The following is a 26,233-nucleotide window of genomic DNA, read 5'->3' as shown; positions in this document are numbered from 1 at the left end:
TAAAGTAATTTAGCAGAAATTACTTTTTGGCTCTCAGGAAGTCCAGGATGTTCACTTTTGAGTACCTTTAATAGCTACTTTTGCTTTTACGTGACTTCAGTTTGAACAAAATCTCTTTCTTTATGCGACGTCACACTGATCTCAAACCTGAAAAACACTACTCTTTCCACCACGGCCAAAAGGGGAGGTCTGTACTTGTTTGACCTCTTTAGACAGCTCATATTTACATGCATGTGACATTCAGACTGTGACAAAACGACTCAATGAACTATTAATGAAGGTCAAACATTTTCCAAACCCTGTAATGATAATGCTGATAATATGCATTATTAATTCTAGCAATATGAATTCTAGGGCTGGAAGGTATAGTGTATATTATTCTTTATCGTAATATCATCATATATAATTGCAATACTGATACTGCAGAAGGCTGCAATTTGTAAATAAGACTCTACGTTTTTTTTATTTTGTGCAGTGAGTATTGTTCCGGATGAGTTCCTGTACAGCATTTTAATAAATAAAGATATAAATGTAAATAATTTTGGTCATCAAAGCTGTGAGGATATGATTGCATTCAGCAACAAGAGCAGGGGTGAGATCATGTACAGATGATATGGAGCTCCATCACTCCAGAGATCACAGTTCCACTGCTCCACAGCCCAGTTTTGGGGCCTTTATACCCCTCTAGCTGACACTAGGTATTGAGCATGGTAACCTTAGACTTATGTGCTGCTGCTCCAGAGTGCCCCATTCTATTAGGAATGCTTTTCTATGGAGATTATACAAGCTGTGTGTGCACAATTAAACACCTGTAGGAGTAATGAGTGCATCTTACAGCAGCTGAATTCAATAATACTACTACTAATAGTAATAATAATACTAATAATTATAATATACTTTATTTATAGAGCACTTTTCACGCCATGACAGCTCTAAATGCTTTACAGAAAGGTGGTAAAGCTTAACAGCAGTAGAAGAAACTATGAGTATTAATTCAAATCAAATTAAAAAGACAAAATAACACTGCATGTAGAATTTTAATTAAATGCTAAAGTGAAGAGATGTTTTAATTGTTTCTTATGCTGGAACATAAACAGACAGATATTCTATGATATAAGTGGGTGCTAGGTGAATTAGAGCCTTAAAAAACTATTAGCAGAACTTTACAATGTGTTCTGAAAGATACAGGTAGCCAGAGCAGTTCTTTCAAAACAACAGTGATATGAGCTCTCTGTTTTGCTTTTGTTATGATCTATGCTGGCCCTGAGATAGACAAGGCCTGACTTTAGCAATATTTCTCAAATGATAAAAGCTACTTTGGTTACAAGCGGGAGAAAACAGAGCTCAGAATCTACACTTACACTCTGGTGTCATACATCAGGTTTGGCATAAAAAACATAAAAAAACAGACTTCTCATTAAGAATTTTTCCTTTGATTTTAGTATCAAGAATTAGCATCTCAGTTTTCTGTGTGACATCTCTGAGAAACACCTGACACACAGCTGGTAAGCCTGTCAACAGGGGCATGATTATCAGAAGGAATGGAAATGTATAACTGTGTGTCATCAGCATAGCTATGAAAATTGATAAAATGTTCCCTAATGACATCACCTAGAGGTAACATGTACAAAGAGAAAACCAAAGGCCCTAAAACGCAACCCTGTGGGACTCCACAAGAACTGTTAATTTTTTTTTTCTTTTTGATGAATGATTTCTCAGTGAAACCTAGAACTGTCTATTCATTAAATATGATTTAATACAAAACTGTGCCTGAGAGGCCTTCCCAGGCCTACCCAGTACTCAAGACTGTGGATTAGACAGAGCACTCAGAAGGAGTGTCTGGATATTTTTGGACATATAGTGTACTATTAACAACTAGGTTTCAAACACTTTACTTGAATTTTAGGCTCAATTATCTCAAAGAAGTTTGATTTTAACTTTGCTTGAGCATTTAGCTGGACAGAGATCCCAGTGACTTGACATGTTCAGGATAACAGAGCGACAGTAAACAGAGGCAGCAGAGAGAGTACAATATAACACCTCGTCAAAATTCTTACGTCACCCCGTGTACAACACAAACAGACAGAGAGAGAGAGAGAGAAAGAGAGAGAGAGAGAGAGAGAGAGAGAGAGAGGGAGAGGGGTATAGATGGATTCCCTTTTTGAGTCTCTCTTTAAATACAGAGCACAAAGACTCTCTCCAACTCCATCCTTTCACTTAAAACACAGTCCAAGAGTGACTATAGAACCCAGCTCTATGTTCTATATCATATAACTGTGCAAATGCATCTACACAGAGGAAACAGATGACGTTGCTGAAACATATATAGTCAGACAGGAGAGAGTGACAGGGTCTCCATCACCAGTGAAGCTGAAATGTTCCTGTAGTGAATACGCCCATGCTGAGGCTAATTATGACCTGACAGCAGATGCCTTCAGATACATGCGAAGCACATGTCCGGGTAGGAAACATCTTGCAGAGATCATCTCATACATGTTCCTGGACGTTGATGATGGTTTCAACGACAGACATCTGTAATGCATAATAAATGCTGTAGGCTTCATATCATTCTAAAAACGTAGGCTGTGTTCAGGTCTGTGTATGTAAGACAGAGCAAGCGAAAAAAACGAGAGAGAGAAAACTATGATGCAATAGTTTTAATGGGTGCTATCCTCACTACAGCTCTCTCAAAGCTTCACTCTTTCTCCTCCATCCCTTTCTTTCTCTCTCTATGTAGCCAGTCAGCCCCTACACCCACCGACTGGCTCTCTCCCTCTGTTTACACAGCAGTGTCAGCTTGTCTGTGTTTGGTTTACAGTCACGTTAACGACCCCTTCACTTTAAGCCCAACGTCCATCAAAATGCATCACTAAGCCAAGCCACGTCCACTCTTCTTCCCATTAGGGCTCTCAAAGAATGCTCACTGGCAGTGATAAACACCAAGAACACACTAAATCTCACTCCAGTGCTTGCATCTCACACTCACTCCCACACACACCACTGGCTCACCAAGCACACACCACTTATCTCAAATTGCACATGCGCCTCTGAGAAGAAACAGGATCTAACTGAAGCATTTGAGATGCTCCATAATGATTCAGTGAAGCAATGGCTTGGCCAGAAATTGAGAGTATTCCTCTTACACCAAATGTAGTTGATCAGTCAAGACATGTTTAGTCCTGCTTAAGTTTTGGGCTAATGTTGCTAACAAGTCATTGAGGCTTATAGCCCAACAATTAGCACTGCAAACTGCACACCTGAATTATCACATACTTCCTGCAAACTGTGTTGAGGTGTTAAATTATCAAAATAAACCTGCTCATGTGGTTTCTGACTGAAAAATGGACAACAGTATGACATCTAGACAACAAAAGTTTGAAGCACAGCTTACAAAAGTATCCCTGCTGAAAAAAATCACATAAACCATTAAACCCTTAAATGGCCAGAGATCACCTGCAGGCCCAAAGTTTTATTATACATGTCTTTAACTTAAGAATAGCCCAGCCAACTAGGAACGAAGTCCCTTTAGTTACTGAATAATAAGCCTTAGTGTGTGATAAGCCAGGGATTTTAAGGGGTTAAAAGCTTCTATTGGTTCCTGGTGGTGTCCAGTAGTCACTAATGACATTCTGTGTTCTCCTGATGGGTTGATAGTACAGTGTAAAGGATTGTAATGGTTGAACAGGTGTTCTGAGACTGATACCACATGCATTTGATGTTTTTCTAAAGGGACCTAAAGGTGTCCTACAGGAAACTAGTGGTCTCTTTCAGTGGTCTGATGCAAAACCATCAGATTTTAATCCTAATGGTTTCTAAATGCCTTTTTCAGCAGGGTATAACCCTTACACTTTTGGCTCTCGCTGCAAGTTCTGGACATCTAGCATAGAAAACATTCTTTGTATGTAATAGACACACAGGCTCAACAAAGCAATCAACTGTTGGTAAAAGGGAGAATGCATATGACTTTGTTCAAGAAGGTTCATGACTCAGAGTACACTGATTTGTCACTGGTAATTTTCTATCCTGTGTATTTTTTGTATTCTCTGTATTTTCTATCCTGTGTAATTTTTGTATTCTGTGTAATGTAATATTTATCATTACGCTGCTTGTTTTATATGTCTTTGACCTGCGTGTACACCTGAACATTGTTTGTTACAGCCAAGCCCGGCACTAGAGGGTCATTTAGCTGGGCAATGCCCCACCATCGAATCATCATGCCCCACTAAATCCACTACTTCTAACACACACTTCTGTAGCGGCAGGCAGCAAAAACAAAGTGAAACTAAAAACAGTATAATAAAGTCTGAATTTTGAGTTCACTTTTGTCCATTTTAACAGATTACAGTAAGTCACTGTGGCAAAAACCACAAAAATCAGTTTGAGATTACAGTTTAAACAATTTGAGCCAAGTGTGAGATGATTTAGTTTACATGTACATGACCCGTATTTTTACTCTCAAAGCAAAGGCAGTGCAGTTCAGAGGCATCGTAATAATCATGCCAAGAGGATAATTCTGGTACTGCTTGTTTCGGCAGCATTCGTTTTTGGCCCGTTAGTACTCCATGTACCGCGACTAAACTGGACATCTGCTGCATGTCTCCGATGGAAACCAACCCTCTGCTTTTATATGCTAAAAAGAGAAAACAGAAACAAACAGCACACAAGGCTATCCTACGCGCACCAGGCCCATGCCACGCTGTTACCTTGGAAACACAAAGAGAGATAAAGAAAGCAAAGAATTTTATTTTTTCCCTCATCTCCATGCAAGTAATTACAATCTCTTTTGTGATTCCTATGAAAGAGAAAATAAAACACCGGACATAAATCATAGCTAAATCAGCACCTCTGTTTTGTCTCTTTTAGGCCTCTGATGCACAATGAGCATTATTCTTATTGTTTTGTGAAAGAGAGCACATTTGTTAAGTTAAAGGATGTTTCACTGACTGACATTTGTAAGTGTGGTTTTTATATCATTCAAACTGTATTGCAGAATGTTCACATCAGGACAGGACTATCACAGCAGTTACAGTTCAGAACAACTCATCTTATCAGTAAGTCTGTGTCTGCCAGTAAAAACACAACATTAGTGCTGTACAAAAAAAATTATAAAATTATAAAAGGATAAATATAAAGGAAAATAAAACATAAGATCTTTTCTTTAAAAAAAGTTATTAATAGTTTAGAAGATTACAAAAGCACCATTAGAAGTACACAAGTTTGGTTCCTGACTTCTTGGTGAACTCCAGCATATAAGATGTATAGTAGTATATTGTGAACATACATATTAATGTAATATTTCAATTTATTACTTCCATTTTTGCAATCACAAACATGGTTCTAGGGAACCAAAAGTGGTTGCTCTATGGCATGGCTCAAAGAATGCTTTGTGGTGCCTTTTTTCATGGAGTGAATGTAAAGCCACACTTATACAGACAACGCTCACAATCCTCTGACCACTGAGGTTTCAGCCACTGGGCTCTCCCTATACGGTCACACCTTTTTTTCTGAGAAAGGAGAAAACAGTTTTGCACACACTGCTGCATAAGCCTGCCCTGCAGCATCACTGCTGTATGATATGAGAATATTAAAACTGACCAGTTCCCACAGCAGCGCACTGAAACTTTCTGTGACTCATATTCATGATCTGGAGAATAATTAATAATGAGTAACTTGCTTTAGATGGAAATTTTAATGTGTTTAATGAAGTTTGAAGATCTCTGCGAGCACTGATCTGAGAGCCAGTGGCTGTTGTTTTGCAGAGTGTGAGAAATAAGAATCAGTCATGTTGATTGGGAGGGTCTCTCATTCATTGCCTGTAGTGTGGAGTGCAAAAATTACTTGGAATCAAGATGATTTTAACCATTCTGGTGAGCTGACTGTGGAATAACATGCAAGTGCTACAAGTGAGATTATATTATGAAGAATCAGTGGTGATATAGTGATACATCTAATGCTAGAAAAGCCAATCGCAGTCAATTATCAGCCGTTCTGTTTCCTAGTTATGCCAAAAATCACACAAAAAAACAAGCCTTCAGTGAAAAAGACTACATTCACACTGCAGGTGGCCCAAATCCAATTTTTTTCTTCATAAGTGACACAGATTTGTGTTTTTGTGTGACAGCGTGAAAAAAAACAAAAACACATGGAATCTACTGGTTTCAGATCAGATTGGGCCACTTCAATCCCTTAAAATCCCAGGCTTGTTACATACTAAGGCTTATTCAGTAACTACATGGACTTTAGTGCAAACAGGCTGAGCTATTCTTATGTTATAGAAGTGTGTAATAAAACTGCGGGCCTGCTGGTAGGCCCTGGCCATTTAAGGGGTTAATACATGGAATCGAAGTCTGTACTTGATACACAGTGATGTGAACAGTCATATCAGAATTCATGTGACTTTTACATCAGTCCAACTAATCCAACAATTTTTATCATAATTTTGCAACCATGGGAACAGACCCTTTATGGCAGGGGTATCAAAAGCCTGTTAGTATGGTTACACTTCATGTCTTTCCTGAGCAAGACAACCACAGGCAGTGTAAACAAGTATCCTTAACGCAGCACTTTCTAACAAGAGAAATCAAACTAACAGCTATTCAACATCACATGTCACAATCATGAAATTTTAGCTGATGATTGTGATATAAATAATTGCGAATAACAATATAATTGTCTTCAATTGTTTAGTGTTTGCGACTATTAAAATGCGAGCCTATATTGTCTGATTAGCCACCTTACTTGCTAGCTATGTTTGCTTAGTAGTTAACACTGGTTGTACAAATGTCTACAGAGTGAAAATATAAGCAAAAAACACTCATTCTGCCAGCATACACGCCAAAAGCATTAGACGTAGCTACACAGCTAACAAATAAACATACATTACTCGTAACACACTTGTAACTACATACATTAATCGTATACTTGTAACACACACAATAATTTGTGTGTGTTACAAGATTATTGTGCCAAAAATCCTAGAGTGTCTTAAGTTTGCCTTTTGTGGTTCTAACTTTAAATAACACATGTGGTGATCTCTTTCTAGTGGCTCCTGGTGGCCATGCTGCTGCAGAATGGAAACTGACGCACATGTTTGTAATATATATCATAGGAAATATTTTTTCCTTTGACTCTGCAACCAAATTAGCTAGGACACTGTTGGTGCTCTGAGTATGAAATGTTGTGACTCTGTGTTGAGCTGCTAGTGAGCAATAAGGGGTGAAATTGCAGGGGTGAGAACTTCAGAACTGCAGCTTCCTTTATATCAGAAAAAAGTTGTGCACAACTGCCACAGTAATAAAATTGCACACAAGCACAATAAAAACACTTATAAATGTTGCCTTGCTTGTTCACCAATACCAAAATCTAGCTTTCTTCTAGTTTTGTAAATGATACACTTTTTAATTAAAACATATTCCATCAATGTTACTGAATACAATGAGTAAGGCAACTGAGAGACAGAGATTTTGTGGCTACTGTGAAAAACTGCAAACTCAGCCTGTTTCAGATGGTGTACATAAAACTATCTAGTTGCTTGGCTTGTGGCTTGATGATTAGCTAAATAAGTCAATTTCTGTAGCCAGTAACTACATAAGCAAACTTAGTGAACTTCACCTCACCACCTTGTAAATTTCAATTGACTCTTGGTAATGGATTCTGCTCATTAAAGGGGAATTCCACTGATATTTCATATCTTCTACAATGGTTGAGAGTCATTTGGAGTGGTTCAATATGAAATGGTTCATGGTAGAGAACCTAACCGAGTCAGATTTCTTTACAGTGGTGCTGACAGGAAGTGTCACAATGTTTACAACACAAATATAGCCATATTATTTACTATCCAAAATGACCAGTGAACCTTCACATGTCTTTTGAGTTGATAATGGTAAAGTAAATAGTAGTAAATCTGAAAAAATAAATTTCCTTTGGGGAATACTTTGTCTCACAATGCCCTGCATGTACCACCATGGATGGATTTAAAAAAAAACACACATTTTATGCCAAAACCTTCTTAAAACCATGATGAAACAATGTCTCAGACATCAGCCAGCCTATTCATAATCATTAAGTGTAATAACTCTCTATGTGGGAGCTTTTAGAGGCATTAAATTCTTCAGCTGTCTTGTTCCTATCATCACCATTGTGAACAATTATGATTTGGTACATTTCTCTGGAGGTTTCACATTAAACCACTGACAATGACTTTGTTTACATCTTAACCATTTAATTATAAAGACATTTAGAAAAATCACTGGAAATTTATCTTAACAGTATGAAGAGTGCATTATCAAACACATAACATACTGAAAACAGCCAGTCAGTGAAGGTTCAGACAGACTGAAAATGTATACTGAACAGTATGTGAGATATCCAGTTTCTACAAGAATGTCGAACAGCACAAGCTCAGTAAATGATACGCACTAGAGTCAAATATCAAAGTCATAGTCAGACTTGTAGGTGATCAGCATATGCATGTGTAGTGCAGGCCAGAAAATAGTGCTGATGAAAAACGAACCCAGGGCAGCCAGAGCCTCCTTCAAAAGTGCATCCCTGGACCCAAACAAAACGTCACTGCTGCCAAAGGCCCGGAGAGTGCTGTACAAATGCTAGAAAACACTGCCTGCTTCTTCTCCCAAGGCCACACTACAGAATGTGTTTATCTATCCCCTGAGGACCCAAGAGTGTGCGTGCACGAGTGAGCCAAAGACAGACACAGACAGAAAGAGATGCAGAGAGAGAGAGGTGAGTACTGGAGAACAGGGGAGATGAGAGGACAGGAGAGGAAAGGATAAAAAAACCATAAGCAAACAAAAAAACCCAAGTGCCCTCCCCCAAGAAGACTGGCTTAGCATGATAACACTAGAAGTCATTTTGGACAAGAGTGTCTGCCAAATGGCATGAATGTAATGTAGGGTAAGATTCTCCTCTAAAAAAAAATAGATTATCTACAAGGGGAAGCATTGTGGACATGTGAGAAGTGCATGCATTTTCTAGGACTTCTTGGGTATGACATGCTGGTGCATTGCATCAATGACACTTTTTGTCCTTGTTTTATTCTTAATGTTGTGCACTGAAAAAATCATGCATTCATTTTTATTTGATTCAAAAAAAGGTTACATTAGCACAGTGGGTTTAATTTGGCAATGATTGTGCGGATGTACTGTTTTATTTGTGTGGAAATGATGGACAGATTTAGTTATGTAAAATCAAAGCAGCACTTTTTATGTAATCTTAATACAGAGCTTTTTTTCCAAGCAGCATGACACCCCAGTAAAACGTCTGGGTCTAACCTGGCCATACTAGTCCAAAAGTTCTATCTATGCCCTGGATGTACTGGATGTGTATCAGCACCGATACTGATCTTATTAACCACTTAAATGGCCAGAGCCCACTGGCGAGTCCAAAGTTTTATTACACGCTTCTATAACCTTAGAACAGCTCAGCTTAGTCCCAGTAGTTACTTAATAATAAGCCTCAGTGTGTAAGCAGCCTGGGATTTTTAAGGGATTAAACAAATTGGATATCAGTCAAACATGACTGATTCACATTGTTTCTTAGTTATGGTTATTATTAAATTGTCATTGTGCAATTTTATACACGGTATAGAATAATATAACTTAAACATATATACTATTATTGCACTTTGCCACAACACAAGTGCAATAACAGCACTGGTATCATATCTCAATTTCAGCCGATACACTCAGGTTTCACAATCAGTATTGGCACTACTTGTTGCTACAAGCAGTTCTGTGATATTTCAGGCTGAATTTATTACATTCTTTCTTCCTCCAATGTTCTAACCTGCACTTCCTGCTGGTACTGGCTTGTATTGATACCGAGTATTGGATTGGTGCCATTTCTAATGATTCCCACTTCCCTTCACTCACTGCCACTCACTAGAGAGAAGAAATTAATTACCAACAATAATACAGACAAATAATAATCACAGACAAAGGGACATAAGGAGACACACATGCCCTTGTGTGTTCCTAGAGACAGTCCATATCCCTCCACAGTGCCTTACAATTAAATAGCTATGGTGTTGTTTTAATTGGTTTAATTATTGGTTTACAGATATATATATATATATATATATATATATATATATATATATATATATATATATATATATATATATATATAAACAACAGCATCTCAAGAATTCATTAACTAAATTGTATGAAAATACAGGGTTACAAACAAATCTTGAAAAAGGTTGTATATAACTGCTTTTCTCATGTTATGCATGTTTACACTGCATATTACATTAATGCCTGTAGCATGTTAGGATTTGTATAAGACTGTCTGAGAGGAAAGGTAACAGCTACATGAAGAAAGACCCACAGCCGCAGCTGAAAAATCTGTTCAGATTCAGCTGCAGGGCCGCATGCAAAGTCTCTCTGGATTGGAATAAGTCACTCTCTGAGCCCACAACACAAGACAGCAGTGCACTACAGTTCTCTTCACAGCAACAGTGTTACAGTAACAACAAAGCGGCAGATCACAGCATAACAAATGACCTTCTCTGCTTTGAAGGAGCAAGAGTTTGCTACAGTACATTGTTTTTCGACTGATAGAAAAGGGGTAAGAAGTTAGTTGTTAGCTCTTAGTTGTCATTATGACAAGCAGAGATGTTTCCCTATTGGGCTAGCATTATGCGGTGGCAATGATGATGGTGTCTAGCCTGTCTGAAATCAATCTAAACAGAGTTCAGGTGGGACTTTTAAAGCAATCAAGCTTCATTCCTTCAAAATCCACTCCGTCTTGTTTGTATATATGAATGAAATCAGGTAATCAAAATAATAAGTATGGGCAAAATCCAGGCTCACAATGAAATGCTTGTATTTTTTAATACATGACATTACCAAAAGTATGTGGGCACCCACACATCCTGTCCATACATGCTTGTTGAACATCTTATTCCAAAACTATGTATATTAATTTAAAGTTGGTTCTCCCTTTCAACTCATACCAATCATACCAATTTTACAAGCAGTAAAGTAGCTTTATTTTCACATATTCAGATATCTTTCATCAGTAGCTTTAAGACAATGGACAAAAAAAGATTAATATGTATAAATTTTTAGCAACCAAGACAATTAGCTTTCATTTACTTGTCATTTAAAAGGGATGTAGAACATGCTGACCATCTATTACATTGCAAGTAGCAATCATCGGGGTCCAAACACTATGTGCCATTATGAAGGCAGTAGAACACAAATGATAGTCAGTGTTTTCAGAATGGCCCCAATTTACAATAGATGTGGACTTACAAGAAGTTGTCAGACTTTGAACATATTTGCCATTTGACTATGTAAGCGACAATTTTCTTACAAAAAAGTTCAAATACCCAGAAATAGAAGTGTGTAATATGGCCATAATTATATATCACGATACTTCAAGAACTTTTAATGATACACAAAATATAATTTATCATGATAACAATAAATATTGCTATGTTGCCCAGCCCTACCATGAAAACAGGACAATTTTTGAACATAACTTTCACAGTTTGCACAGTTGTTGCTATTACCCCTGTATTTTTGTGTCAGCGTGCACTAGAATGCACCAAAATGTATGATTAAATCACTAAAATCAAAATTCAAAACTGTCTCCTTGGAACGATGCCGGTGGACCCCACTAAAGGGGTTTCTCAACTTGTCACCTTTTCCACTCTTTAGGGGTTCGCATGTCTGAATGACTCATTTTCTTCTCACCTTGCTCACTCTCTCCCTCTCTCACTCAAGTGCTTTTTTATTGCTCAACTGAGAGGATGTGTTTACTCTCTTGTGCTGTCGACCCCGTCTACTCACTCTCAGTAATGGACAGTCATAACGCGCACACACACACACACATTAACAGTTTACACATTAACTTTTCCAGGTTCTACAGTCACCTTGTCACCAGCGTGACCCAGGGTGAAGCTATAATGCTTACAGTGGGGAGATCAGGGAAATATCATCTTGAGTGCGGTTTGAGCAGCAGGTTAATGTTTGTGGTTTGATGGTAAAAGACTGGATGGCACTTCCTCCATCATTTAAAGGCTGGCGAGTGTAGCGATGAAAAGGAGAGGCCTTTCTTATAGTGCGTCTTCAAAGCAGACGGATCTGAAACACCTATGCTTCCACCCCTCTTTGAAAGTCTTAGGGTTGAAAGAAAAGTCTTTCTTCTCCCGCTCTCGCTTTTCTTGGTCTGTTAGGGGCAGATAACCCCTGCTGCTTTGGTATGAGGCCTGAAATATTGCTCTCATTAATCCACCACACTTTTTGTTCTCTTCCTAAATGCATTTCTCACCTAAGAGGGATGACATGTCGGGCCTAAAATTAGTCGCCTAAATCTGGACCCTAATTCCAGGAGACATTTGTTTCTTCCCCCTGCTCCATCCGGACACTGTTTCTGAAAGGTCCGAGTCTGAATAAATATGTCCCATGAAAAATGTGCTGGAGAAAATTGAGGTTGGAGTCATTTTAAATAAAATAGTCTTAAAGCACACATCGGAACTGCCGGTGCATTAAGCCTCTACTGCTGCTTCGCTGAGGCTGGAAGAGCCCTTGGGAGAAAGCCTCTAATCTAGCCAAGCTAAAGTGCTCTCTCTCTTTCTCGCTCTCTCTCTCCTGAGTGTGCTCACCCATACTGCTCTCTTACCCTGAATGGTTCGTCTTGGGATGCTAACAGTAGAAATGCTCAAAGGAGGAGAACTGTCATTTTATTCTCACTTACAATTCTCACAAGGCTAATTCACAACCCATGCTAAAGCTAAGGATAAATTCCACTTCAGCTATTCTCACTGGACACCTATTGACTGACAGTTTCACTCTCCGCACAGTGCACCTGCTCGAGCCCATATGACAGAATGCAGGATGAATACTGTTCATTCTCTTTCTGGAAAAGCTGAAGTTTTTAGGGCAGCATAATTATACACTATGTCCAAACGTATCCAGACAGCCCTTCTAATTAGTGAATTCAGGTACTTTAAGGTGCACCCATTACTGACACAGGTGTTCAGCTGTGCAAATATAGCTTGTATAATTTTCACAGAAAAGCACTGACCTATAAAATGGGATGCTCTGAAGTAGCCACACATTAATTTAAGTCATCTTGTCTAATGTCCAGCATCAGCTAGAGATACTCGTGGGTGATATGACCATAAATTTATATCACGAGATAATTAAAATATCAGATTTTTTATTTTTATTTTTTTTGGTATTGTAGCATCCTGCTACAGGCTGGCGCTGGCATTCAGAGATTCTGGAGGCGTGGCTAGGCAAATAGCCACATGCAAAGGCTCATGGTATGTGTGCACCCTCCAACAAAAGGATTATTTGTGTGTTTTATGTTTTTATCTGTTAATTTAAGTCATGGGCTGTGGGTTTTGTATGTGAGGGGACGTCGCTGTCGGAGTGAACTGTGTGGCTATTGGTGACCTCCCTCTTGAGTTTGTGGTTCTGTATGTATCTTGCTTTGTGTTCAATAAAAAGTACTTCTTGCAGCATAATCATGGCTACCTATGTGTTTCTTCTGCCGACGCTAGACTTTGTACCATGGCATAGATTATTTTTCAAATTAAACCATTTTACATGCTTATGTAAACCTACTGTTGTAGGTTAATAAGAATCATTTTTAACAACCACTGTAAAGTTGGCATATTTTTTGTGAGAAATACTGACAATAAGACAAATAAACCCATGTTAATATTGCTTTTTAACACTAGCCCTGCAGAAACTGCGCTAAATGTTGTTACATGTCATTATTTCTGCTGAAGTCACCCTAAATAGAGAAGCAGTTAAATGGAGTGGCAGTTACACTGGCGCCTGTACAGACATTGTGGAAATGCAAACAGGCAGCCAGCTTTAGTTTTGCTGGATTGGTCAAGTCATTAGTCTCATATGTGTGTCCCTTATACTTGTGTTTCCAACTGTCACAGACTGCTGGCATTTGAAAAAGAGAGGAAGCACAGCAATTTGACTGGTGTCCATGTTAGGCTAAGGCTATCTTCAAAGAACACCACCATTTCTTTATGCCCACTGCCTCGAAAACAAAGTAGACCACTTATGATGAAACAGAGTAGACAGCAGGAGGTGATGGTGGGACTGCTGAGTTTTTATTTTCATTTGAAACATGACTGAAAAATGACTCAGTGACTTGGCTAAAGGAGTTAAATTTAGCATGGTTTGCACCATTTGTATGCTGTGTTTCTTGCGGCATAAAGGGAACATTTATGACAAAACTTAAACCTCAGGAAGGATTTCAACCAGTATACTAGATAGAGGGGTATAAAGTCCCCCAGCACTGGGCTGTGGAGCAGTAGAACTAGGTTCTCTGGAGTGATGGAGCTACACCTAGTATCTTTGGGATGAGCTGGAACGAGCTGCATGCGATGAGCGACCATTATGTCAGTTTCTCAGGAGGTTCATAGTAATTGATGAAAATATAGGGTATTTGCAAATATGGGTGGACACTGAAAAAGAACAGCCAGCATCTGAGCCTTACAGAACAGAATGTTCTCTGGTGATTGAGCAAGATACATGAATTTTATACAGTTCTAATAAAGGCATTGTGGGTAGATGTGAAGTCCCAGATGATTCAACAGTGAATGTAGATCAGTTACAGACAAGAAGCTGTGATATGTGAACAAATGGAAGACTTCCACAAGGTTCATAAGGCTACTAGAATTACAGTGTAATAGCATTCCTTAGACTCTAAATAACTTACATCTGAATGAAATATACTAAGAAGTCTGTACCCTAAAAATCCTGAAACTAAGTGACCCAGAGCTAATCAACCAACATAACTCCCTTACTTCACTAAACTCTTGTAGCTGAATGCAATCAAATCTTCACAGCAATGTTCCAACATCTAGATTAAAGCCTTCTCAGAGGAGTAGAGGCTGTTACTGCAGCAAAGAGAAGACAAACTCCCTATCAATACACTTGAGGAAATGAGAAACAAGCAGGTGTTTCCAAACTTTTTGACACATAGTATATTAAAAAAAAACATTTCACAATTCATGCTAATTTCATGTAGCAGAGACACTTGTTTCACGAGATCAGGCTGAACATGTTAATCAAATGAGCATGGATTAAATTACTGCATTAGGTACAGTAAATATTTGTTATATCACAGAGCCTTTTAAACTACTGTCTTTGCATAAGCTTAAAGTTTAAAATGCTTTAAAAAAGACTTCATAGTTGCACCAAAATCTTAAAAGAGTGTTTTATACACCACAGTGTATAAAAGTAGCTTACAATTGAAAGAACATGTGATCACCATTTTCAATGTTACAGGACAATATCATTTTTCTTTCTTTTCTTTTAAATTCATTTTATTTTAATGGTGCCTAAAATTCACGAGCCAGGGAATTTCGAAAATAGCCAAGCTTGCAAATAAAAATTATGGATTGGGCAAAAGTTGCATCAGACAGGCTTTTCTTAAAAGAGAGAGGAGCATGGAAAATCTGGCAATCCTTTATTGATGAGCTCTGCTGAGTATCACATGAGAAGAAGACACCCCAGACAGGCATTACATCATCTGAAAAGGGTTCAGAAGGCTAGGAGCTCTTCATTTGCACATTAAAACCAGACAAACATGACTACCTGGAAAAGCTCTTATCAGTTAATCGGGAGAGAGGGTCTTCAGAAAGAGAGATTATGCTAAGATCATCTAAACATGAATCAAATGGAAGTGTTCAGAGTTATACTATTCCAGACTGTCTTAGCATTAATAGAGTACTGTTCATTTTAATAGGCAGTAAGCATTCATTTGATTTAAAAAAATTAAAACACTAATATTAGAGTTCAAACAATATTCACACAGTAAGTACTGATTGTACAGCCCAGGATTATTTGTAGTTATGGAAAAGCACCTCATTTAGATGGACCCAGGGAGGAGACATCTGGAACCAAACCTTGTTCTTGCAGCCTATAAGATAGCAGTGGCGTCTCTACATTAGGGGCCGGAGGGGCCTGGCCCCACCAAATGTTGCTGTGGAGCATTGCACGACATGATCAATATTACAGTATTATATATATATATATATATATATATATATATATATATATATATATAAAACCTAAGTGATTACTTTCCCAGAATGGTGGGTCTATTTCAACTCTATTTTCTTGCTAGTTCAGTTAATTGTATTAACTGTCCAAGGTTGCCAACTCCATTGTATTAACTGCATCAAACAAATTAACCATGTTAATGCTGTCTAAAATAGCATTTCTATCAGGGTCTACATGCCATATGCACATTTTCTGGCTAAGAATAAGCTCAGAGCTAAGACCTGAGCTAACCTCCGGTGTATTAATATAAATAATGTAGTGAACAGTGTGGAATGAGGATAGGGAACTGTAACAGTAGAGTAGGATATTGATACTGTAATAGCAGCATCAGGTCAAAGACTGACCTCTGTAAGATATCCTATGCTTGTAATTAAAAGGTCCACAATTTGGCGTAAAAAGACCCACCCCTTTTAGTAGACTGGCTACAACACTGCAAAAACACACACCACCAGAAAAATGGTTTTAGGTGCCTCAGACTTTTGCACAGTACTGGATGTGCAGTTTGGCTCAAGAGAATAAACAAAAGTGTCATTTTACCCAAAAATGCTTGGCAGTGTTCAGCTGAAGACCCACTCAAGTTCAACTAAGACGGCCCAGAACGTGCCTCTGTAAACTGAAATGCATCTTTGTTCCACAGAGATAGAGTTTCAGTCAGGCATGTCACCAGAGACGCACGCCATGACTAGTGTAAGCTGCTACTGAGTTTCTTGTAACTGTCTTTCAGGAGGGTGTGTGGACTCTCACATGGACATGAATTGTTCTTCTCCTGCTCGTATTATACAGTGTGTCTGGAGATCTGGACTGTGTTCGTTATTTTCCCCTCAACCCAAGGCTTTGTTCTCTATGCTCTTGTTTCTAAGTTACCACCACTCCTACTGTGCTAGCCCTACCGACACACATAGACAAAGTTTGTATTCCCGTCCTTGTGGTACTTCCCCAAGAAAATACTCTTGTGGCCCAATGCAATCAAATCCTCATAGCAATGTTCCAATATCTAGTGCAGAGGTTTTCGAATCTAGACCACGAATCCAGCTCCTGGTCATCATTGGTAGTTAACTGAACTGCTGATGTAACTGATTGTAGATGTAAACTAGATTCAAGGTCTGGATTTAAAGGCCTCTGAACTAATAAAGGCTGCAGCAAAGATGGGATAAATTCCCTATTAATACCGTTGATTTCAGAAGAAACACTGGATAAGCAGGTGTCTACAAACTTTTTGACACTAATATTTGAAAACATTGATAAATCATGAGACATTTGTTTCATGAAACTGTACTGCACAAGTTACCATACGTTCACGATAGGTGGTGACAAGTCGCTATTGTTGCCTCAACTTTGTCTCTTGTGTGTTTGAGGCCTCTATTGTTGTCGTGAGTGAGCATGTACACTGTTGCGCTTCTGACAAGAAAATTTATAAATATGTACTATATGTACGGCTGTTTTGTGATACAATTGGGAATAGAAATTAAACGAGGGTAGGAAAGCAGAGGCAGAGGCATCAAAACCAGGCCTGTGATATTCATAAAATTTTAGCTGGTGATTTATTGTCATTCAATTACTTGCAATTACCAATTACTTATGTTTTTTGCTCATTTACTATGTACAAGTACAAGCCTAAAGTGATCAAATTTGGTTGATTAGCTATCTTTCTTCCTCTGATGACAGAAACAGCTTGAGATACACATAAACAAACGTTACTTGCCGCCGCCCTCTAAAGGTGCTACTAACAAACATCAAATAAACAAACATTACTCACCGCTGCCCTCAAAAGGTGTTACTAACAAGCATCACTCAGTTCTGTCCTCTAAAGGTGTTATTAACAAATATCAATTATCCAAACATTACTCACCGTTGCCCTTTAAAGGCGTTAATAACAAACATTACATAAACAAACATAACTCACCATTGCTCTCTAAATGTGTTATTAACAAACATCAATTAAACAAACATTACTCAGTGCTGCCCTCTAAAGGTGTTATTAACAAACATCAATTAAACAAACATTACTCAGTGCTGCCCTCTCAAGACATCATTGGCAAACATCAAATAAACCAACATTACTCAGTGCTGCCCACTAATGGTTTTAGGTCTGTCTTTGCATTTTCCTCAACTGAATTGATGAAAATGCACCCAATTCACATTCTGCTTGTTGCATCATAAATACAGGACTGTAAAAGATTACAACTGTGGAAAATAACTGCAATTAGATTAAATAACGGTAATCGTCTTAAATAATTGCAATCTATTACGTAATAAATGTGACCGAGTTAATCAAAACAGTAAAGCAGAAAAATGCTATACTCCAGCTAAGTATTGCTAATCCAGCCAACCTTAAGCTCAGTAGCCAAAAGCAAATATTTTGGCTCATTTATTTTACACAAAGTTACATTTCTCTTCTCACGTGCAGCACTCGAATACCCCAATGACAAACATTTTTGAGTTTTCAGTTTTACTGGGAACATACAGTCCCCACAGAGAGCTAAAAACATGACCACGCACAGAGAAGCACGCACCCAGACACACACACACACACATAGAGATACTGTAGGTTAGAAACAGTACAGCTTGGCCAAGCCCTGACCAGCTGACCCGAGGAAACTCCTGCTCACTAATACGCGTAAAAAGGTGATATAAGGTAAAAGGTGGGAACGCTTCAGCTCTGACGCCCTCTGAAAACAAACTTCAGCGCGGTGGACCCAGAGGGACAGAAATAGACAAACACACACCTAAAGCCCACCAAGTGACCAGGAGTCACAGCAGCGCTGCTCCTCATCAGCTCAGAAACATCAGCTAAGCTCTAAAGCGCCTCCACAGCGAACAGAGTCGCGGAGACCCGCTCAGCGCCTCTGAGTTCTCCGTTAAAATGATTCAGAACTCCGAAAACACGGAGAGCAGCGAAGAGAAGTTGAATAGAAAGTTAGTTTTGAGTCAGACTGCGGGGCAGAAGATGCGCGCTTACCCGCCAACGAAGAGGGCTCGAGCTCGTGTTGCGCTCTTTCTTCCTCCTCTGTTTTTCTTCGCGCTTCTCCTCTGTTTCTCAGTTTGCTCTCTCGTGCAGCATGTTGAAGGCGCTCCCTCTTCAAACTCAGAGAGAGACAGGGAGAGAGAGAGAGAGAGAGAGAGAGAGAGAGAGAGAGAGAGAGAGACCACAACTACACACGCGCAAGCAAGCACGCGCACATCCTGTAACCGTTGCAGCAACCGTGAAGAGGCAGGAGCGCGTGGGACACACACACACACACACACAGAGCGAGAGAGATAGAGTAAGAGTGGAGAGAGAGAAGAGGAGGAGGAGGAAGAAGAGAGCACCCTTCAGTCCTTAGAGCACAGAGAGAGAGAGGAGAGAGAGAGAGAGAGAGAGAGAGAAAGAATGAGAATAGGAGAGGGATCATGTGCTCCTGAGATGGTGTGCTGGTAGAAGCGCGTGCAGTATGTAGGCTACTGACTGACTGACTGCCTCTGTATGTGCTTTGGCAAAATATGGTCTTTCTTATGATGCGTTTAGATTGTGGACCTAAATGAAGAACTGTGTGTCTTTTGATGAGAACATTTTAAGTGAGCTCAGTAGGGTTTTGTGTGTGTGTGTGTGTGTTTGTGTGTGTGTGTGTGTGCTTGTACAGTGTTGGGTATTACATGTAGAATATATAGAGTATTATGCAGAATCAGATGTCTAAACAAATATAATAAACAACCCAAATGAGTACATTTTTGCTAGTCCCCATTAGGAAAGATGCTTTTTTACACACTTAGCGCTGTTTAACTTCAGTATTTCTCCCATAAAGACCATGATGAGATAATATATCTATGTGTGTGTGTGTGTGCGTATATCAGTGTCTTGTGTTTTGTGAGAACTCTTGGCAAAGGCTCCAGTTTGTGGGGACTTTTGGTGAAAATTCCAGTTAAGTCTATGTTTTGCAAGACCTTTATTGGCCTCATGTGGGAAGAGCTTTTTTACACGATTAGTAGCATCTATGTATAGTAGGCTTCAATAGAAAACCCCCATAAATATAATAAATCAATAATGTATGTGTGTGTGTGTGTACGCACAAGCATTTGGATGTGCTCCAAAAGCAGGAGGCACAAGGTCAGTAGCTGCAGCACTAATGAGCGACGGGCTTGTTGGGATTCTGACAGCTGGACTGAGCTGCACACACACACTTATAAAACCTTCAAAGAGCTCTTGTCCTGATTCATACACTTCCAGTCTGAATGCTGTCAGACTTCACTTAATCTCTAAACACACATGCTCTCTTGTATATATATAGCATGAGGACATTCTAAATAAGCACGTTGAAATCACGTGAATATCACCAATAGAGACTACCCCATTATATTAATTATAAAGTTGGACTCCCTCACTGGGACTTATTAATGCTGTTCTTGTGGCTGGGGAGACATTGTTTTGACACATTTGTCCTGGTATCACATTTCTAAATGTTATAACTTTAATGAATAATAATGCCTGGTATGAAGACTTTGAACATTCACATATTATTCACTGTGATTGTCTGCAGTGATTTACATTTTAGTGTGAATATTTGAAAGAATATACATAAGGGTGATCTACTCATGAATCCCAACCCTCTGAAGTGTCTCACTTCATTATTCTACTCTGACAGGCTGAAAAACAACATAAATACAACCTTTACACTGCAAATATCAAGGCACATTCCTGTTTACCTCTTATTTAGAGATAAATGATTTTTTTTTAGAAATGCAGTAATAGTAAATGTGATAGTTTCTGAAAAAGACCCAAGACTACTTGTTTACCTTTTTAATACTAAGAGTTAACTAGAACACACACTCAAGTAAAGGTGTGATTAATTTAATTAAATAATGACTAAGTAAAAGTCAAGGTAGCTAAAAAAGCTAGAAGGGGAAGGTTTGTGAAACAAGTTGCCATGACAAAGCCATTGCTCTGAAATCCCAGGTCGTTCCTAAGATGTATATAATCTGAAGCTTGTTAGGCACTATTCTTCCCATGTTGGTCCTTTTGGTCTAAAACAAAATGATAAAATTCTAAAGTGAGTGGTGTGAGTGACAGGAAAACAGTTCAGAAGCTGAACCAACAGAACAAATGTAAACTGCAAACAAGCTATTAGGAGCTAAATGTAAAAGACTGAAATAGAACTGAGGAAAAAGTTGATGCTTTACCAATATACTAGAGGAAAAGTATTGTCATTTCAAAAATATTTAGAAAAGAATAAATCCATACTTATTTTTACTCAACTACATAGTACTAGTAATTATCTGACTCTATGAATCCCCCAAACAGCTATTCTTGCTGACGTTTCACAAACTAAGTCTGCTTTGTCTATCCAATAATCTCTGGACTGCTGAATCTCAACTTTTAGACTTTCTTCTGTGTGCATCTGTTGAACTCCTACAACAGAGGCTGTACTGATGCATGATGCCTACCAAACACTCACCCACAAGGTGGAAGCCAACAATGTGGCTGAAATTTTAGGGTGGCATCTGGGATGTCAGTCCGATTTCAGGGGTGGTACTGGCCATGCTGGCCACCCCCTTAAAACTATGCATGGTTTAGGCTATTCTACCCATCCTTTCTCATATGCCTGGATTAGCTTTCCTCCTTTTTTGACAAAGTTACATTTAATTAACTTTTTTTCTAAAGTGAAACTGATAACATTCATTCTTTGGTTTTGTTTGCATGCAAACACTTCGTTACGTTTGTCCACGGTAAGCATTATCCACTAATTTTGCTGTGTTGTTGTTAAAAAGCCCCTAACAGGTGAACTATTTTCTTACTTTCATATTCAAGCAAGACAGTTTGACCTTTGCTTTGTTTTCTTCAGACTTAAACCCGTCTTCCTGTTGCCTCTCATTAGTACCAGCCATTATCAACTGTCTGTCATCCTTAGAAACCCTGTTTGACATTTCTGTTACAGTTTAGACTTCTCCACAGAATACAGTAAGCTGACTGTTTTCTGTGTAATGCCTGTAGAAGTCTTCAGTATGAATCACTGGTTCCCTGTGATTACAAACACAGGGATTTGTCACATTTCAAACTTGGTAAAGGCTTCTAAACAGGGTTTAGTGCAAAGTTTAATGCATATTTGTCATTGCTATAACTCATTCACCTTGAGTTTTTAAAACTTTTGTCACACTCAAACTACAGCATATTTACATTCAAATCATTATGTGCTCTTGCAAACTGTGTTTACCAAGTACAAATGCAAATCTTTTCATAATCTGGTTTGAAATGTGTAATGTTCTGACCTACTGCATGATCAGATACCAAAAAAATCAATTGGCAAAGGGCCACAGGCTTTTTCTGTTTATTTGCAAATATTGTCGCTGTCCAGCAACGTACACGTATCTCTAAAATAGTAACTTTACAGGAGAGGACAACACACTCCTAACTTCTAACGTAAGTAACCAGATTTTATTCCAAGTAATTTTGAAGCTTTTCTGTTTTTTTCTACAATGTAAAGACAGTTGCTGTGCTCATATCACGTACAAGCATTAAGACCGGAAAAAAATAGAGATATAGTTTTGTTTTTGTTTTGGACAATGACAATATCTATTAGAATATCAGTTTTCCACACAAAATGTAATACAATAATAGGTGATGGCTACAACTTAATCAAAATAACTGCACTAAAATAAGCAAAGGCGAAAGGTTCAGAATACGCCAAAAAATTTTCAGAAATCAGTTACAATTACTGTTAACTGCAGTGACAGCTGGTTTAATGTGATTGATGTATAATAGTACATAATGTCAGAGTGACTGTTTGTAGAGACAAAATATATACTGATGTTTTGATCTGTTTTGGTATGTGAGGGGTGAGAGAGCAAGCTTTCAGTAAACAGTTTTTACACTGTAAAAAGTGGAACAGGGCAGATCCAAAGTATTTGGGCCCCAGCGGGCCCAAAGTGTTATTACACACTTCTATAAACTAAAAATAGCTCAATTAGTTTCCATTGAAGTCCCTGTAGTTTTTGAATAATAAACTTTTGTATGTAAGAAGCCTGTATTGTTAAGGGGTTAAGTTGATTTAGTATTTGTGAGTTTTGGATTGATGAAAAATATTGTGTTGTTTATCTGATGTTTAAATTTGCTTTGCTTTGTTTAAAAAAAAAAAAACATTTGGCTTTAGTAGATCTAAAAGGCCAGAGGCTGCCGGCATGCCCAAAGCTTTATTATACACTTATATATACTAAGAATAGCTCAACCAATTTGCATTGAAGTCTCTGTAGTTACTGAATGACAACACAATCCATGCATGTCTGCTTTCACACATGGTGCCAATCCTGGAACACATGTGAATTAGAATTTGTTCAAAAGGTGCCAGTAATTGTGAAATGTGCTGTTGAGAAAAAAAAATTGTCATTGTTTATTTTTCTTTTAATAATTTTACCGCACAAAAAAGCAAGACATTTTGTCACGCCATTTTTGCTAGTCTTTATGAAAGCTCCCAATAATTCTGGAGGACACTTTATATTCTGAACTATTTTGCTATCTGTTAACCTTGGTCTGACATTAAAACTTGCCATATCAGTTTCACACTGACTGAATGATCTAACCTGACCTGTAGTACTTTATCCAAACTAAACAGCACCACAGTTTGTGCGTGTTTGTGTCTAGTGCTGAAGTCTCTCCTAATAGTCTGAGTTGTAGAACCTCATCTTACAAGCAGGGAGTGAGTCTGCAGAGCAGTGGGGTGTCCCTGAAAACACAAACGTTTACAAGAAACTCATCAGAAATAACTCAACCATCTGGGAAATATCACCCGCCTCCTTTCTTCCATTCAACAACAAAATAAATCAACACTATAAAAAAAAAATAAATCAACGCCATACTGTCTTGCACTTTGAACGCAAGGCAGTGAGGCCTGACATGACTGTATTTTAAGCGCTTCTGTGTGTGAGAGAGAAAGAGACTACAAAGGCGTCAACCCACATTCAGCTCTAAGTCAGCCAAGCTGGACTGATTGCTTAGTGAGTAAACTAGCTGTGAAGCAGTAGAGTTATTCTGCCCCAACTCACCTAGTGCCAGCTCACATCATAGATTTCCATGAAAAAATGATGATGTTGAGACTGTTGACTTCTCGTAAGTCAGCCAAGATTTGGTGTCTAAATTTTGCTTCTTTAGTTTAGCGCAGGAGCTACACGGCTAACAGCTACAAGGCTAACATTGCTAACATTGCATCCAGCTCTTCACCAAGTTCAAACAGACGTCTTGATGCATTTTGAGTGGGTTCAGACTAATGCCTTCAAGTGCTTATTAGCAAAGAAACAAAATTTGGACACTAAACATGTCTTAGCTGATTGACTCAGTCTCAACATTGCTCAACTTACACTGATGTAGTCAATCAGCCAAGATATGTCTGGAGTCCAAATTTTGCTTCTTTAGTTTAGCACTGGAGATACAAGGCTAACAATACTAACAAGCGCTAGAAGTCGACTGTCTCAACTCACTCAAAGCACATCCAGCTCTTCATGAAGGAGCTACAGCCTTGCTGATGTGGTTTAGGGCAGGGTTTCTCAGCCTTTTCCTCCTCAAAGCCCTCCTGTTTAGCACTAGAGAGCATGAAGGCCCACAGGAAAACAAAACTCAACTTTTTTCACTTAAAAATTTCATTTTGGGGAAATTATCAACACAGGTATGTTTGGGTGAATACCCTGCAATATGTGATGTGTATCAGTCAACATAAAATATCAACACATAAGGCTAAGGTAAGCTTGTATACCAGAAATCAAGCAGAACAGTGGCAAATAAATTAGAATTTTTCTACAACTATTTTTCACACCAGTTGCTCATAAGCACAAAAACATCGAGGGAGTGTATTTTGTTTCTAAAAGTAAGGGGCAAAGAACCAACAAAGCCACCTAGGTTGCTGGACTTGTTAATATGAATATTGTTTACCATTTGAAATAATTTGATATTTCTTTTTTACTGTTAAGTCAACACGAGTGTTTGAGAAACCCTGGTTTAGGGCATCATATGATTTACTGTTTTGGTTCAAACTGTATGTTTAATTTTTCACAGAACCATTCTTTAAAATATAGCCCAAGAAAGTCTACGAAAAATGTGGATGATCACACCTGTGATCTTCATATTATGGGCAGCTGACAGATGGTGTTGCAGTGTCAGTTTAAGAAAGACTGTTCAAGCTTGACACATGGCCTTCTCTACACCTCTTTCCAACCAACTGACCATTTGCAAAATTTTGACAAATCCCGCCTGTTGCTGTAAGTGTCAAACTTTCAGCTTAACTGATATACTATACTATGTATAGCACTTCTGCTACCAGACCAAAAAGATCAGCAGGACAGTGGAAGCTGTAGAAACACACAGACGTGTGAATTAGAGACATTTATTATCAGAAATAAACTTTAACTAGGTTTTTATGACTCATAAGGAGGAGGTTTGTGTTAACGCAAATCTAACACTAAAGCTAACACTGGAGCTAGTTGGGGCAATGTTAGATGATGAGAGGTAAGCTTGGCATACGGGGCTGGTTTAATGGGGCAATGCCCCACCAACCAGTCATCGTACCATACTACACCCACTATTTTGTTAATTCCTTTATAATGGCAAGCGGACAAAAACACTCAAAATGAAGCCAGACTTTATGCATGCTGCTGCACTACTTGGCATGCATGCCTGGTGTGGCATGTTTCCTAAATAAATAGATCTTTGTTAATTTGCTGTAAATGTGGCCCTCCTGTTGATTCTGTCCTGATAATGTGATGACAGATTGAACATACACTCCAAAAATGGTTTGTCCAGTAAACCTAAAAATGACATCATGTGGTAACAAGCAATTGAACTTGTTTTATTCTATTAAAAAAGACTATTAATAAAACATTTGTTCATGCAATGCATTTATTTGTTGAATACAACCAGTTCAATTGCTTGTTACCTCATGATGTAATTTTTATAACTGAACTTCCAGTGTAGATTTTTCTCCCTGTACTTTCCTGAACTGATTTATTTTTCCTGCTGCATGGGAAAACAATAACAACAACAGCATTAATAATCATAATAGTAATTAGGCATGCTTTTGCATTCCTTTTTTCTATCTTTTTTATTTGCCTTTTAGAATTAAAGGCAAATGCAAGAAAGATCTTGGTAATAAATTAACAGTCTGGCAAAAGCAGTGTTGAAATATTTCTCTGGATCTGTGAAGTGGGGGAGCAAAGAG

The 26,233-nt window shown here is 38.4% G+C and overlaps 1 protein-coding gene across 1 annotated transcript in view; it reads right to left on the bottom strand.

Annotated features, from left to right (window-relative positions):
* Window positions 1–19,343, bottom strand: part of shisal1a (shisa like 1a) — a 50,046-nt gene extending 30,703 nt beyond the window's left edge. The window contains exon 1 of the mRNA XM_036576994.1: window positions 19,021–19,343. The gene's annotated coding sequence lies outside the window, so the exon portion shown is untranslated. The remainder of the gene's footprint in view (window positions 1–19,020) is intronic.
* Window positions 19,344–26,233: the final 6,890 nt, after the last annotated feature.

This window comes from Colossoma macropomum, unplaced genomic scaffold (genome assembly GCF_904425465.1).
Source record: "Colossoma macropomum unplaced genomic scaffold, Colossoma_macropomum, whole genome shotgun sequence".
NCBI lineage: Eukaryota > Metazoa > Chordata > Actinopteri > Characiformes > Serrasalmidae > Colossoma > Colossoma macropomum.
The sequence above is the reverse complement of the archived record's forward strand: the minus strand, read 5'-3'. Positions and strand labels throughout refer to the sequence as shown.